Source organism: Diceros bicornis, chromosome 4 (genome assembly GCF_020826845.1).
Source record: "Diceros bicornis minor isolate mBicDic1 chromosome 4, mDicBic1.mat.cur, whole genome shotgun sequence".
Lineage (NCBI taxonomy): Eukaryota > Metazoa > Chordata > Mammalia > Perissodactyla > Rhinocerotidae > Diceros > Diceros bicornis.
In genome coordinates, this window is record NC_080743.1 from 72,487,392 (window position 1) to 72,500,716 (window position 13,325).

Here is a 13,325-nt window from a genome sequence, read left to right on the forward strand (position 1 = left end):
TCTGGGGTATTTGGCCAGAGAGCTCGGAGTTTTCTCACAGCTGCAAATTTGCTCCTGCCTCTGAGTCAATTTAAAGCCCTGCCATACATCTATCCTCTCATTTCCTCCCACTCAGTTTCCTTCTCTGATTCTACCCACAAGTTAAAAGGGCCTGTGGGCAGGGATGTATGGTCAGTGTTAGCAGATCAAAGATCAAAGGATGCCAGAGCTCTTGGGTCATAAAAACGATTTAATCCAGCCCCTTATGTTCTTGCCAGAAGTGATTTATCCAAGGTCTCATAGCTGGCAAACACAGGACAAGGGCCCAGGGCTTCTCCAATACTTTCTCCCTTATTTTCCACAGAGTTGTTGAAATATAGATGATGCATTGTATGTGAAAATGCTTTGTAAATTGTAAAGTATAGACACATATTATATATTACGTGTGTGTCTATGGGTATTATCAACAAAAGGCTCTACTAGATCCTTAACACGTAGAGAGTGGTAAGGCTTCTGACTCTGAAGATAGCCTGAGGTTTAAGCCCCCAGGCTCCACCATCAACAAGCTACTTAACTCCTCTGAGAGACAGTTTTCTCATCTGTAAAATGGGAATAACAATTGTGTCTACCTCATGTGGCTGCTGTTTGGCTCAGGCCTGGCTTATAGGTGGTTCTCAGTAAATCCGGTGAAATAAATGAAGGTATTAAAATCTACTTGCCCAACATATTCTTAGATGTTATGTTCAGTTAATAGAAAGTTCATTTTCACCCCAGCACATGCCTGCCACACAAAGGTGGCCCATGGATGTTTGTTGAATCTGTCCACAGATAAGTCCTTTGGCTTTCTAGAAAACTGTCATTTTTGGTCAACGAGTGAAGCCAAGGCACAGTGGCTTGGTGCCAATTGCCCAGAGTAAGAAGTGTGGGTGCTGGGAGGCTGTAAGTGAACCTACATGAGAAGCAACATCAGAGGCCGTCTCAATGTGAAGGAAATAAGGATTAAACATCAGAGTCCCGGTGGCAGCCAGGAGCTGCTGGGAGCGTGAAGTGGTCTAGGTCGGGAGGGAAGGGTCTCAATTAGTACAAGCAAAAGTTCAGTTGGAAAGTATTGCTATGTACCCATTTCTGGAAGAGAGGTTTCTGAAGAATGGGATTTGAATTTTCAAGCATCTAGGAATTGTTGTGATTTCTTCTTTCATCCTAAAGAAATATTCATTTTTATACCTAATTTTATATTCATAATTTTATATTTTTTTCTTAAAGAGTGTCCCCCAAATTGTACAAGCTTTAGATATAGCTACACCTGGATCCACCCCTATATGTTTCTCCCATGAGGATAAGCTAATTGGGGTCATCCTTCACCTTCAGAAAACGAATATTCAAGTCCAGATCTGGCCTCTGACAGCAAGTCCACACAATATAAATATGAGTTTTGTGGTCTTTGTTGCCTTGTAGGGGCAGACAAGGCCATGAAAGGCACAGATGAGACGGCGTGAAAGAAAAATTGTCCTAAAAGTAAACTGGGACAGAACTTTTTGTGAAATGAAGTTCAGAACCTGGTTCTGGGAAGAAACTAACATTTCTGATAAAATGCTTAACCTATTTTTTTGAAACTATAATGGCATTAAGACTTGTTCTGGCAAACTAATCACCCACCAATGCACCCAACTGCCTGTCGTTCATGAGTCTAGTGACCTTCAACTGAACGTTCCTTTTGTATCTAGTCTAACATGATTATCTAACCATTCTCTTTTTCTATACACTTTCCTTACTAAGATGGAATCTTTGAATTGTTCTACCAGAGGCTATGTCTCTTGTAGCAAGATTATAACAAATCTTTGGCTGATCTCATAACCAAATTATCTGACACATCCTCCATCTCCCCATTTGTCACCCTTTGAACTACCTTGGCAACCTCCATCCACTGTGTACATTCTTTTGGCACTTTCCCTCTACATTTTGTTTTGTTAAATGTCTCTATGTAGCTATCTTCTCTCTCCAACTAAGGAGTAAGTACTTTTTGAAAACAAAGATGCAGTGTCTTGTTCATTTCTTTCATCTGTCCATCTTTTCCCTGCCTTACTCTCTGACTGCTGATTCCCCCAGGGTCTAGCACAGGGCTGGTGCATAAATAGAACTCAATAAATATTGGACCATGGACTGGTTATTTCCTTGGAGGTGCTGCGAGGTGAGCCATGTTGTATCCCTGGTCACTTTAGCCTGGTCAAGGCCCACAGGCGGCACAACCTCCCTCAGCTGTGAACCAGCGCCACAAACCCAGAGTCATGAAGCCAGAAGCACAAATCCAGAGCCATGAAACCAGAACCACAAACAAGAGCCACAAACCAAAACCCATGAACCCAGAGTCTGGAACATGGGAGAGAAGTATGGCATCTGCTTTTTGGACTGGTGGCTTTGGGTGTGGTTTGCAATCTTATAGTGGAGAATGCTTCTCTGCTCCTATGACTTGCTACCCTAAACCTTTATTTTTTGTTTATTGGCTAACATTTGAAAATTCACTTTTTGTGATTGATTCGAGAAGAAATGGGGCCATCAAATGCAAACAGTCATCGAAGTCATCTTTTGACTTATCATTGAATTAGCTCTTAGTGATTGCTCAAAGGTCCGACTGGGCTCAGGTCCAGCCTCTCCAGCTCACTTTGTGTGTGGCCTCTGTGAGTCATTTAATCTCTCTGAGCCTCAGTTTACTCATCTGTAAAATGTAGGCTTGCCAATGTTCAATATTGAAATGGATGCTTTTAAATTTCAGTTTCTCAAACTGCAAAATAAAGATAATAAATTGATTGCATCACTGCCCAGCGTTTTATACTTCTTAAAATTTTTGAGTGTGTAAGTGAGGTACTTTGAGACTGCATGTCAAAATTTTGGAACCCTCTTGGCTTGAAACAGAGACAAAAAGTCTATTCTAAGGCTGATGGCATTTTGCTCCCTTTAACTCAGAGTGCGAAGGTGGGAGTTGGCTTTTGGGGCAGCATCTTGGTTTTAAAAGAAACAGCTTTGGTGAGTCTTTTTATTTAGATGAATATCAGCCAAGTAGCTAGTTTTTGTTTGTTTGTTTGTTTCTTTTAAGATTTACTCTGAAGTTTGTGAAATATTCCAAATGAAAACATTTTAGCCTGGGATTTTAATATTTTTAATCACATAAAATTATATACAGTAGGGATGGGTACAGAGAAAGGTACAACTTTACAAAAATATGTATTTGTTTTTCACCCTCCACTTTTTCCCCAGTGGAGGTGTGTTCAATTTGAGGCAATTAGTAAAATAAAACTGAGAACACGGGTACCCCACAGGATTGTCGTAACATACTTGTTTAAGCATAGTGTCGTGTGCATTATAAAGTGCTACATGAGTTGTTGTAGCTGGTATGGTCAACAGTAAGTGTCAGAGAGTGTCCATTCATCCCTGTCTGCCTGTGGCACTGCAGGCTGGGGGACTCGTAGAGCACAGCAGGGAGAGGACCCTAACCTGGAATTTGCCCCAGGCCCCTCTGCTGGGTGGGCCACTCGGTGCCCCTCTGGTCACTCCCTCTGGCACTTCTGGGCCACAGTCCAATTCTGTGCTCAGTCCACTGTCTGGCTCTCACATGCTGAGGCCCCTTTCCTCGCTTTCTTTGTTTCTCTTCTGATCCCGATGCCTGTGATTTTAGGGCCTTCAACGCAAATTCGTTAAACCCTTTTTTTCCATAGTGGGTCTAGTTGGCCCAACAAGCAGGACCCAGACTGTGGAAAGAGAAGAGTGTTTATTTTCCCTGGAGGACAGGGGAGGGCCCAGATTTTGGAATCTGGGTGCAGGACCACCAATGGGTGGTACCTGATTCCTATGCAGGCCCACCAGTGGGTGGTGGGTGACTCCTGTGCAGGCCCACCAGTGGGTGGTGGGTGACTCCTGTGCAGGCCCACCAGTGGGTGGTGGGTGACTCCTGTGCAGGCCCACCAGTGGGTGGTGGGTGACTCCTGTGCAGGCCCACCAGTGGGTGGTGGGTGACTCCTGTGCAGGCCCACCAGTGGGTGGTGGGTGACTCCTGTGCAGGCCCACCAGTGGGTGGTGGGTGACTCCTGTGCAGGCCCACCAGTGGGTGGTGGGTGACTCCTGTGCAGGCCCACCAGTGGGTGGTGGGTGACTCCTGTGCAGGCCCACCAGTGGGTGGGTGACTCCTGTGCAGGCCCACCAGTGGTGGTTGGTGGTCAGGATTACTTTTCTCTTCTCACATCTCATTCCGTACAGCAGCATATTAACATATTCCTTTCAAAAAAAGTGCTCTCTCCAAAAGGAATTCTTTCTCTATCTCATTAGGCATAGAACAAACTTGTGAAGAATGTGGCAGACAGAGCAGATGTGGAAGGCCCCCTCCCACTTTCAGCACACAGACATGCTCAGTAAAACATAAAAATATATGTATATAGCTTAGCTATATATTTAAAGATGCTATATTTAGAGAAAGAGAAGAAAATTCTCAGGCGCCAGAAAAGAAGAAGAACAGAAAAGCTTGAATGGTAAACGGGAGCTGATGCTAGAATAGTCTGAGCTGGAGTAGCGGAGAGGGAGAAGACCCAGATAAAGCCTTTCAGGGCTAGGCAGGGATTTTATTGCCCATCTGGGAAGAGGAAATGAGACCTCAGGCCTGTACAAGGTGGAGAGTTGAAAGAGAACCCCCTGCCTCGAATGGGGAGCCTCAAAGAGCTGCCCTTTCCTTGAAGTCAAGACTAGAAAGACTCTGACAGTCTGGGGAGCTTGCCGTCTGTTCGAGACCCCGCACGGAGACCATGTCACCTTAGAGAAATCAGAATTCCAAGTATGCATCAGGTTTGGGTATTCAGTCAACATTTTACCTTACCTGTACAGTGCAGAATGCCAATTTTGAGAAATGGAAGTGAAAACTGCTCCAACCAGTAAAAATATTAAGGTCCCGGCAGAGGCCACTGTTGAGCCCCTCTAGGGATAAATTCACAATCCTGGGCATGTAAGAGCCCCACAGGAAATAATCCCTGCTGTCGATAAGCTTAAAATAAAATAATCAGAGGCCACACTAGGAAACAAACTCCATAAGGGAAAGGCATTTGAAGCAGGAAATAGTAAAACTAATATCCTGAGAATTAGAGAAATCAAATAATGTAAAAAAGACCATAAAATAAGAATCTTTAAAAGTATAACAATTCTGAGTACTTACTATATGTCAAGCACTCTTATAAGCACTTTACATGTATTACCCTTCCCACCAGTCCAGGGACTCAGAGACTGTTACTGTCCACATTGTACAGATGAGGAAACTAAGGCACGCATTGGTTAACTAAGCTCACACAATTAGGAAGTGGTGGAGCCAAATTTGAAACAGCAGATACGTGATAGCATTGATCTCCTGACCACTATGACAAAAACTGAAGCAGTCCACCTAAATCTGTTTTCCCTTCCTCTATAGTGATGGAATTATAGTTGGGCAGATGGCTGCCCAGCTACCCTATGTTTTCCAGCCTCTGTTGTAGTTAGGTGTGACCACATGGCTTGTTCAGTTCTCTCCAATGGAATGAGAGCAGATGTGATGTGTGCCACTTCTGGTTGGCACCTGAAGACAGTGGAGGTTTCTCCTCCATGCTCTCTTTCTCTTTCAGACGGCTGCAATCCAGATGTGGTGCTCCAGCTTCAACCATGCACATGAGGACAATGCCTTAGGGATGACTAAGAGTAACATAGAAGGAATCTTGGTTCTTCAATAACTGCATGGATCAGAACTACCCACTAACCTAGATTGTTATATGAAAGAGAAATACTTTTCTATTTTCTTTAAGCTTGAAAATTATTGTTTTGTTTGTGTTACTCCTTTTATCCCTCTTGAAAACCAGTTGTGTTGGGAATCAATCCCGGATCAATGACTTGACAGACGGCCATACTCTGCACCATACCATGAATACAGCTGGTAGAAGGGTTAGGAACCATAAGGCAAGAACTGGTCAGAATGAAAAAGAACAGATGGGTTTAAAAAGGAACCAGATCGAATTTTTAGAAATGAAAATCATAGTAATAAATTGTTATACCAAAAGTTTTTGAGGGGCCGGCCCCGTGGCTTAGCGTTTGGGTGCGCGTGCTTCTCTGCTGGCGGCCCGGGGTCGGATCCCGGGCGCGCACCGATGCACCGCTTGCCTGGACATGCTGAGGCTGCGTCCCACATACAGCAACTAGAAGGATGTGTAGCTATGACATACAACTATCTAATGGGGCTTTGGGGGAAAAATAATAAATAAATAAAATTATAAAAAAAAAAAAAGTTTTTGGAGGAGTTTGCTTTTGAGGCTCCCAGTTTGATGTAAGGGGTTCTCTTTCAACTCTTGAGTAAGTGGATCATGATGATATAGCCAGGAACAAGGGTAGGGAGTGTTTGTGGATCTTGTAGGAGCCTGAGGAAGAGAAGTGAGGGAGAATCATGGGGACCTGTGGGCTGTAGAGTGAAGACAAGCCTGCTATGATGGAGGAATAGTTTAGAAGATAGTTGCTCTAGAGGTCAATGCTCGTGATTGGGCTCTGTTCTTGTGGAAGACCACTTGCCTTATCTGCTATCTGGTGGGGGTTAGAGAATCCCCTCAAGCTCTGCTGTGTCCTCTTCCTGATTCAGGTGAGTGTCCTCACTCTCTAGGCGGTCTGAGTGGGGACAGCCCGCGGAGGCATCCTGAGTGCGTTAGATCTAAACAAAGGTATTTCTCCTCTGCTCAGAATAGCTCCGATTCCTGCTTTCATGGGCAGGGCTGAGGGCTGACAAAAGCGAAAAGAAAAGGCACAAATGGTACAGAGAGGGTGTGCTTCAGTCCAATTTGAAATTTCCTTTTCTACTCCTGGGTGTCTCTGTCAACTTTTTTAGGCCACTCAGGGCATCCTCTGGCAATGATGAGGATTTTAAGTGACCTCTCTGTTATGGACTAAATGTTTGTGTGCCTCCAAAATTCATATGTTGAAATCCTAAACCCCAATGTGGTGGTATCAGGAGGTGGTGCCTTTGAAAGGCAATTAGGCCATGAGGATGGAGGCTTCATGAATGAGATTAGTACCCTTGTAAGAGGAGACATGAGAGAGCTTGCTTTGTCTCTCTCTCTCTGCCGCGTGAGACTACAACAAGAAGATGGCCATCTGCGAACCAGAAGGCAGGTCTTCACCAGACACTGTCTGCCGGTGCCTTGATCTTGAACTTCCAGTCTCCAGAACTGTGAGAAATAAATGTTTGCCATGTAAGCCACCCAGTCTATGATATTCTGTTAGAACAGCCTGAACTCACTAAGACACTCTAACTTCTAATTCTTGGCCCCTTGGGTCTATGCATGCTCCTACTAACACTGTTTGACTGAAGGACCCTCTAGAATCATTGTCTGAGGGGCAGACCAAAAACCATAGAAATCCTGGCCTTGGGGGCCAAGAGGTGGGGGTGAGAAACTGTCCTGGTTTGCTCAGGACTGAGGGGTGTCCTGAGACTGGACTTGCACTGCTGAAACTGGGATAGTCCCAGAGAATCAGGATGGTGGTCACCCTACTGATAGGATATGTGCAGGATCATAATGCCCTTGCTCCAAGAAATGGCCCAGGGTTATTTGGGGCTGTAATCAGTGGGGCAAAGGGAGATTGCCAGGCTAGACTGAGTTTTCTCTGGATCTTGTACTTTTTCTTTTCCTGAAGGTAGAGCTGAGGGTAAGAAAGTTGGCCAGTGGGAGAAGGCACATATCACAGCTGTAACAATGGTTACCAACACAACTGTCACCCTCACAATTGCCAATTGCCTCCCTACTCATTCCTCCATACAAATCTCTAAAGTCTAGTCTCTTAAATGACCATGTAATCCAGAGATACCCAAATCCAGGCTAATAGTCCATTTATTTCCAGCAGTATTTGAGATGATGAAATTCTAGCATAGTCAGGAAGTCTAGGCTGTCCCTTGGAGGGGAATGGCCTAGGACTCGAGCTGTTTCACCAGGTTTGGCCAAGTGTTTGGAAGCGGATCAATTAATTTCCTCTTTGGGATCTGATTTCATGCTTCGCCTGGGAGAGAGGTCTGCTCTAAATTGCTGCACAAGCATTTATGCTGTTCTTTATTTATTTGTTTGGAGTAGGGAAAGGGTACCTATTAGTGGTAGGAAGAGTAACATGTATACAGCCAGGCATGCTAGAGTTAGCTTGTATTGACTCAAGAGCCAATTGTTAAATTTTTAGGAAACTTGAGAGCCTGTTATTGAAAATAAACAAATACAGCAATTATTGAAATTACGTTATACAAACTTACAATTAAATTATATTAAAGCAAAGTAATAAATATTTAAAACTCATCACTTCCTAATTATTTTCCTAGTATCTATGCTCTCGAAATTGTATGTATTTATTGTATCCGTACGGTAGAAATACTCTATCATGGGATGCTACTGGGCATCTCTTCCCAACTCTATTCAGTGGTGTGAGGTTGGTAGCTGAATTCAGCCATGATGGGAGTATTCACACCACAGACACCAGCAAACACCACAAATCAACCCCCTGCCTTCTGAGAACCAGTTATTAAATATATACCAGCACACTATTGTGTACAGTTACCATTTATTGAAGGCCTACTATGTGCTAGGCATAGTTCCAAGAGTTTTGTAAATATTTATCATTCATTCAGCCAATACTGATTCATTACCTACAATATGCCAGATTCCACTATTATTATTACTATTATTGTTAGTTAATATTTATTGAATACTTACTGTGTGCCTGTCACTCTTCTAAGTACTGTACATGTAATAGGTGCTTAATCCCTTGGATAGTTCTTTGAGGGAGGTTCTGTTATTATCCTCATTCTACAGATGAGAAAACTGAGGAACTGAAGTTAAATACCTTTCCCAGGTTCACACAACTAGTAGTTCGCAGGTCCTTATTGGAACCCAGAAACCTTGCTCTGGAGACCATGCTCCTCACCACTAAGCACTCCTGCCTCTTGTTGCCTCTAAGCACCATGGATGCAGCAGTGAACAGCAAAGTCCCTGCCCTCACAGAACTTACATGCTAGTGGATGGAGAAACAGATGTTAAACATTAAACACGTAAATATGTTGATATCAGATGGTGATAAGTGCCATGGATAAAAATAAAGCAGAGCAAAGGTAATAGAAAACATTCAGGTAGGGAGGGTACATTATTTATCCTATTTTTAATCTAATACTATCCCCAAGTTACAGATGAGGAAATTGAGGCTCAGAGATGTTAAAACCATATCTAAAGGTACGCACCTAAGAAGTGGTAGAGCTGGGCTTCACCTACAGTAGCCTGGTTCCCAAGTCTGTGCATAGTCCCTCCACATGCTGCCTCCATCTACTTCTTGAAGCTCCAGGGTTATAAGGCCCTTAGTTCAAGCTTGAATTTCCGGTGTAAACTCAACTCAGCTGGAATCTACCCTGTGTCCATCCTCCTTTGTTTCTCTGTCCTTCAAAGCCACATGAGAGGATAAACAAGTATCCCGCTCACAGCGATGCTGCAAGCTGGGAGGGCTGGGGACCCCTGAGGAGCCTGCATGAGTGAATGTAACATCTGCAATGTGGAACCAGCCACACGGCTCTTCTCCACATTGGTCACCAGGGGGCTTTGTCTGTGAAAACAGACGTATTGTGGCTACTATAGGTCGCAGGTGGGAAAGGCTGGGGACTGACGAAGAGTTTAACTGGATTCCATTAGCACTCAAAACAAGCTCAGAGAATAGGCATTGCAGGGGCTTGTGGGAACTGCTCTTTCAAGCACCCCGCATTGCCCCACTGGAAATACCGTATTTAATGTCAACTGGGTTTGACCTTTAGTTTTGGTGGCATTTACTAATTCTATGAAAGCAGCCATTTCTCACTTCCCTGAAGTTTAATAGAAAATCAGATCATTAGTCAGACCCAGCCCAGCCCACATAGAGGGGAAAGTCTCAAAAATGTGTCCCCTACAACCCGAAAAAAGATATAGGACAATCTCCATTATTTTGGTTCATTTAAATTTCTGATGCCAGAGAATCAAAAGAAAGTGGTGTTTTAATAATAGTTCAAAGCATCAGTTTGAATCTTCGGGAAGCCAAGAGAAGCCAGATCTCTCAAAGAGGGCCTGATTCTTGGTGGAAGCAAGCTCTCTTGTTACAGATATTTCAGGGTCCGTGATCACTCAGTGATAGATAGCTACCAGGGTATTAGTTTTTCATTGCTGTCGTAACAAATTATCACAAACTTAGCAGCCTAAAACAACACCCATTTATTATCTCACAGTTTAGGCAAACGCAAGTGGACTCATGCTGGGTTCTCTGCTCAAGGGCTCACAACGCCAAGATCAAGGTGTTGGCCAAGATGGCCTTTTGTTGGAGGCTTGGGGAAAATCTGCTTCCAGGCTCATTCAGGTCGTTGGCAGAATTCAACTCCTTGTAGCATAGGATTGAGGTCCTGGTTTCCTTGCTGGCTCTCAACCGAAGGTTGTTTTCACTTCTAGAGGCCCCCTACCTTCCCTGACTCATGTCCTCTTCATCTTCAAAGCCAGCAATGGCAGGTCAAGAGTCTTTCCCACATTTCGAATCTCTTTGACCTTTCTGCCATCTCTCTCTTACTTCCAGCCGAAGAAAGTTCTCTGCTTTTAAGTGTTCACGTGATTAGATTGGGTCCCCCTGGATAATCCAGACTAACCTCCCTATTTTCAAATTTGTAACCTTATTTTCATCTGCGAAGTCCCTTTGCCATGCACTGTAGCATATTCACAGGCTCTGGGGATTAGGATGTGTACATCTTTGGGGAGGAGCGCATTCTATCTATCATACTTGGTATCGCTTTGACCTTGTGGGACTCAGATACCTGGCTCACAGGATTCTGGAGGCAACACTGTGAAGGGGCTTTGGAAGCTGAAAGTATCATGCAGCTGTGAGGCTTGAGACCTATCTTAGAGGAGGCCATAAACAGATGTGTTGTTAGAAATCAAGTCCACCAATTTTGTGTAAAAATGGCTGTTTCCAATTATGATTTTCTGCCCCTGAATATTATGATAGCTCCTGTGAGGACATTCATAATTCATTTTCACAAGTATTTATTGAGCACTTACTATGTGCCTGGCACAATTCTAAGTACTGAGAATATAGCAGTACAGAACACACACAAATCCCTGCTCTCATGAAGCTTACATTTCAGTATGTACACAAATAAACTCAGTAAATAAGTTACACCATATATTAGAAGGTAAAAAATATTATGAAGGAGGGGGCCAGCCCCGTGGCCAAGTGGTTGGGGTTCTGCACGCTCTGCTTTGGCGGCCTGGGGTTCACAAGTTCGGATCCAAGGCACGAACCTACTGCACTCATCAGCCATGCTGTGGAGGCATCCCACATACAAAAAAAAAAAAGTAGAGGAAGATTGGTACAGATGTTAGATGAGGGCGAATCCTCATCACCAAAAAGAAAAAAAAAACTATGAAGGAAAAGAAAGTAGGGGAGGGGGAGAGGGAGCATCCCAGGGGGATGGCAGTAGATTCTAGCTTTAAATAAATGTGGTGGGGTAAGGCCTCCCTGGGAAGGTGACATTTGAGCAGAGACCTGAAAGAGAGATGGGAATGTAGAAGGGAATGCAGAAGGTAGTTAGAAATGTGGGAGCTGTCTGTGTGTGCAGTTATTGATTTTTTTAAGCCACGATACTGGTTGAATTCTCCATGGGAGTAAATGCAGATATAGAATAGAAGAGAGTTGACGAATGAGTCCTGAGGCGCTCCACAGTTAGAGGTCAAGGAGATGAGGAGAAATCAGCTGGAAATGTGAGAGTGAGCAGCCAGTGAAGCAGGAGGACAATCAGGAGAGGGTAATGTTCTGAGAAAGTGTGTTGAGGTGAAGGGCTTGTTCATCTGTGTCAAATGTTGCTGATGGGTCAAGTAACTTAAGAATGGATAGTTGACCATTGGATTTAACAAGTTGGAAGCCCCTGGTTTCTATGTCATGGGATCAACATCCTAATTGGAGAATATCAACAGAAAACAGAAGGAGAGGATTTGGAGACAGCAGTAGGTATAGACCACTTGGGAGTTCTGAAGAGGAGAAAAGAAGTGGGGAAATACAGAGAGGGGCGTGTGTGGTCAAGTGGTTAAGAGATTTTTTTAAAGATCGGACAACACATTTATATGCTGATGAGAATGAGGAAGTAGGGAGGAAAACATATATGATTTGGGAGAGAGAATAGTCATTTTCTTGAGGGGGCAAGAAGGTGTGGGATCTGGAGAAGGGATTGGCCTTGGATAGCAGGACAGACAACTTGTCTATGGTGACAGGAGGCTAGGCAGAACATATTGGCATAGATTCAAGTAGGTGGTAGGTGGAAGCATGTGGGCATGCCCTTCTGGTAGCTTCTATTTTTTCAGGGAAATAGGAAGGAAGGTCATCAGGGAAGGGTGAGGGAGGAAAAGAGATGAAAGGAATGACCCTCTCTTGGTGTGCCTGTTGGTGAATATGAGCTGAGCACCAAAGGACAATAGGAAGAAATGTGGCATCCAGTCTCACCCCATGAGGAAATTCTCCCCTCACTGCCAAACACTTGGGAGACCCAAAATTGATTTGTAGGGAGAGAGCTAGTGATAATCCCTACAAGTATCCCTTCTTACACACCCATTTTGTACCTGGCACTGTACTATATGTTTATTTTAAATCAGTTACCTGAATCAGTACACACAATGATCCATGCAATTAAGGACTATTGTCCTCATTATTATGCACATTTCATAGAAGAGAAAACTGAGATTCAGAGTGTTTCAATAATTTGCCCAACTTCATAAAATTTGTGTATCAGTTATGATCAGATTTGGCTGCAACTAACAGGGGCCCAAATTAACACTGGCTTTAATAAAACAGAATTTTTTTTCTCTCTCATATGAAAATCCAGAGGTAGGCTATCCAGGGGTGGTTTGGTGGCTCTGCTTCATGAAGTCCTCGGGAGCCAGGATTCTTGTATCTCTTTTTTTGCCTTGTATGTGGCCTTCATTCCCCACATCACCTTGTGGTCCAAGATGGCTGCTCCAGCTCCAGTCAATATGTCCTCTATCCATCTTCCAAGATGGAGTAAGAGTTGAAGGAAGGGAAAATGGCACATATCAGCTGTCTTTGAGGAAGGTTTCTGGAAAGTTCCATTTGGTATTCTGTTTACGTTTCATTGTCCTGAAATTAGTCACATGACCACATCTGGCCACAAATGATTCAAATAAATGCAAATTTTATTCTGGAGGGCATAGTTCCAGCTAAATTTCCATTATAATGGACTAAAAGGAGATTCAATATTAGGAGACAGCTTGTATTCTCTGTCACTGCTATTGTGCTTAGCCTCTCTCCTCCCTTCT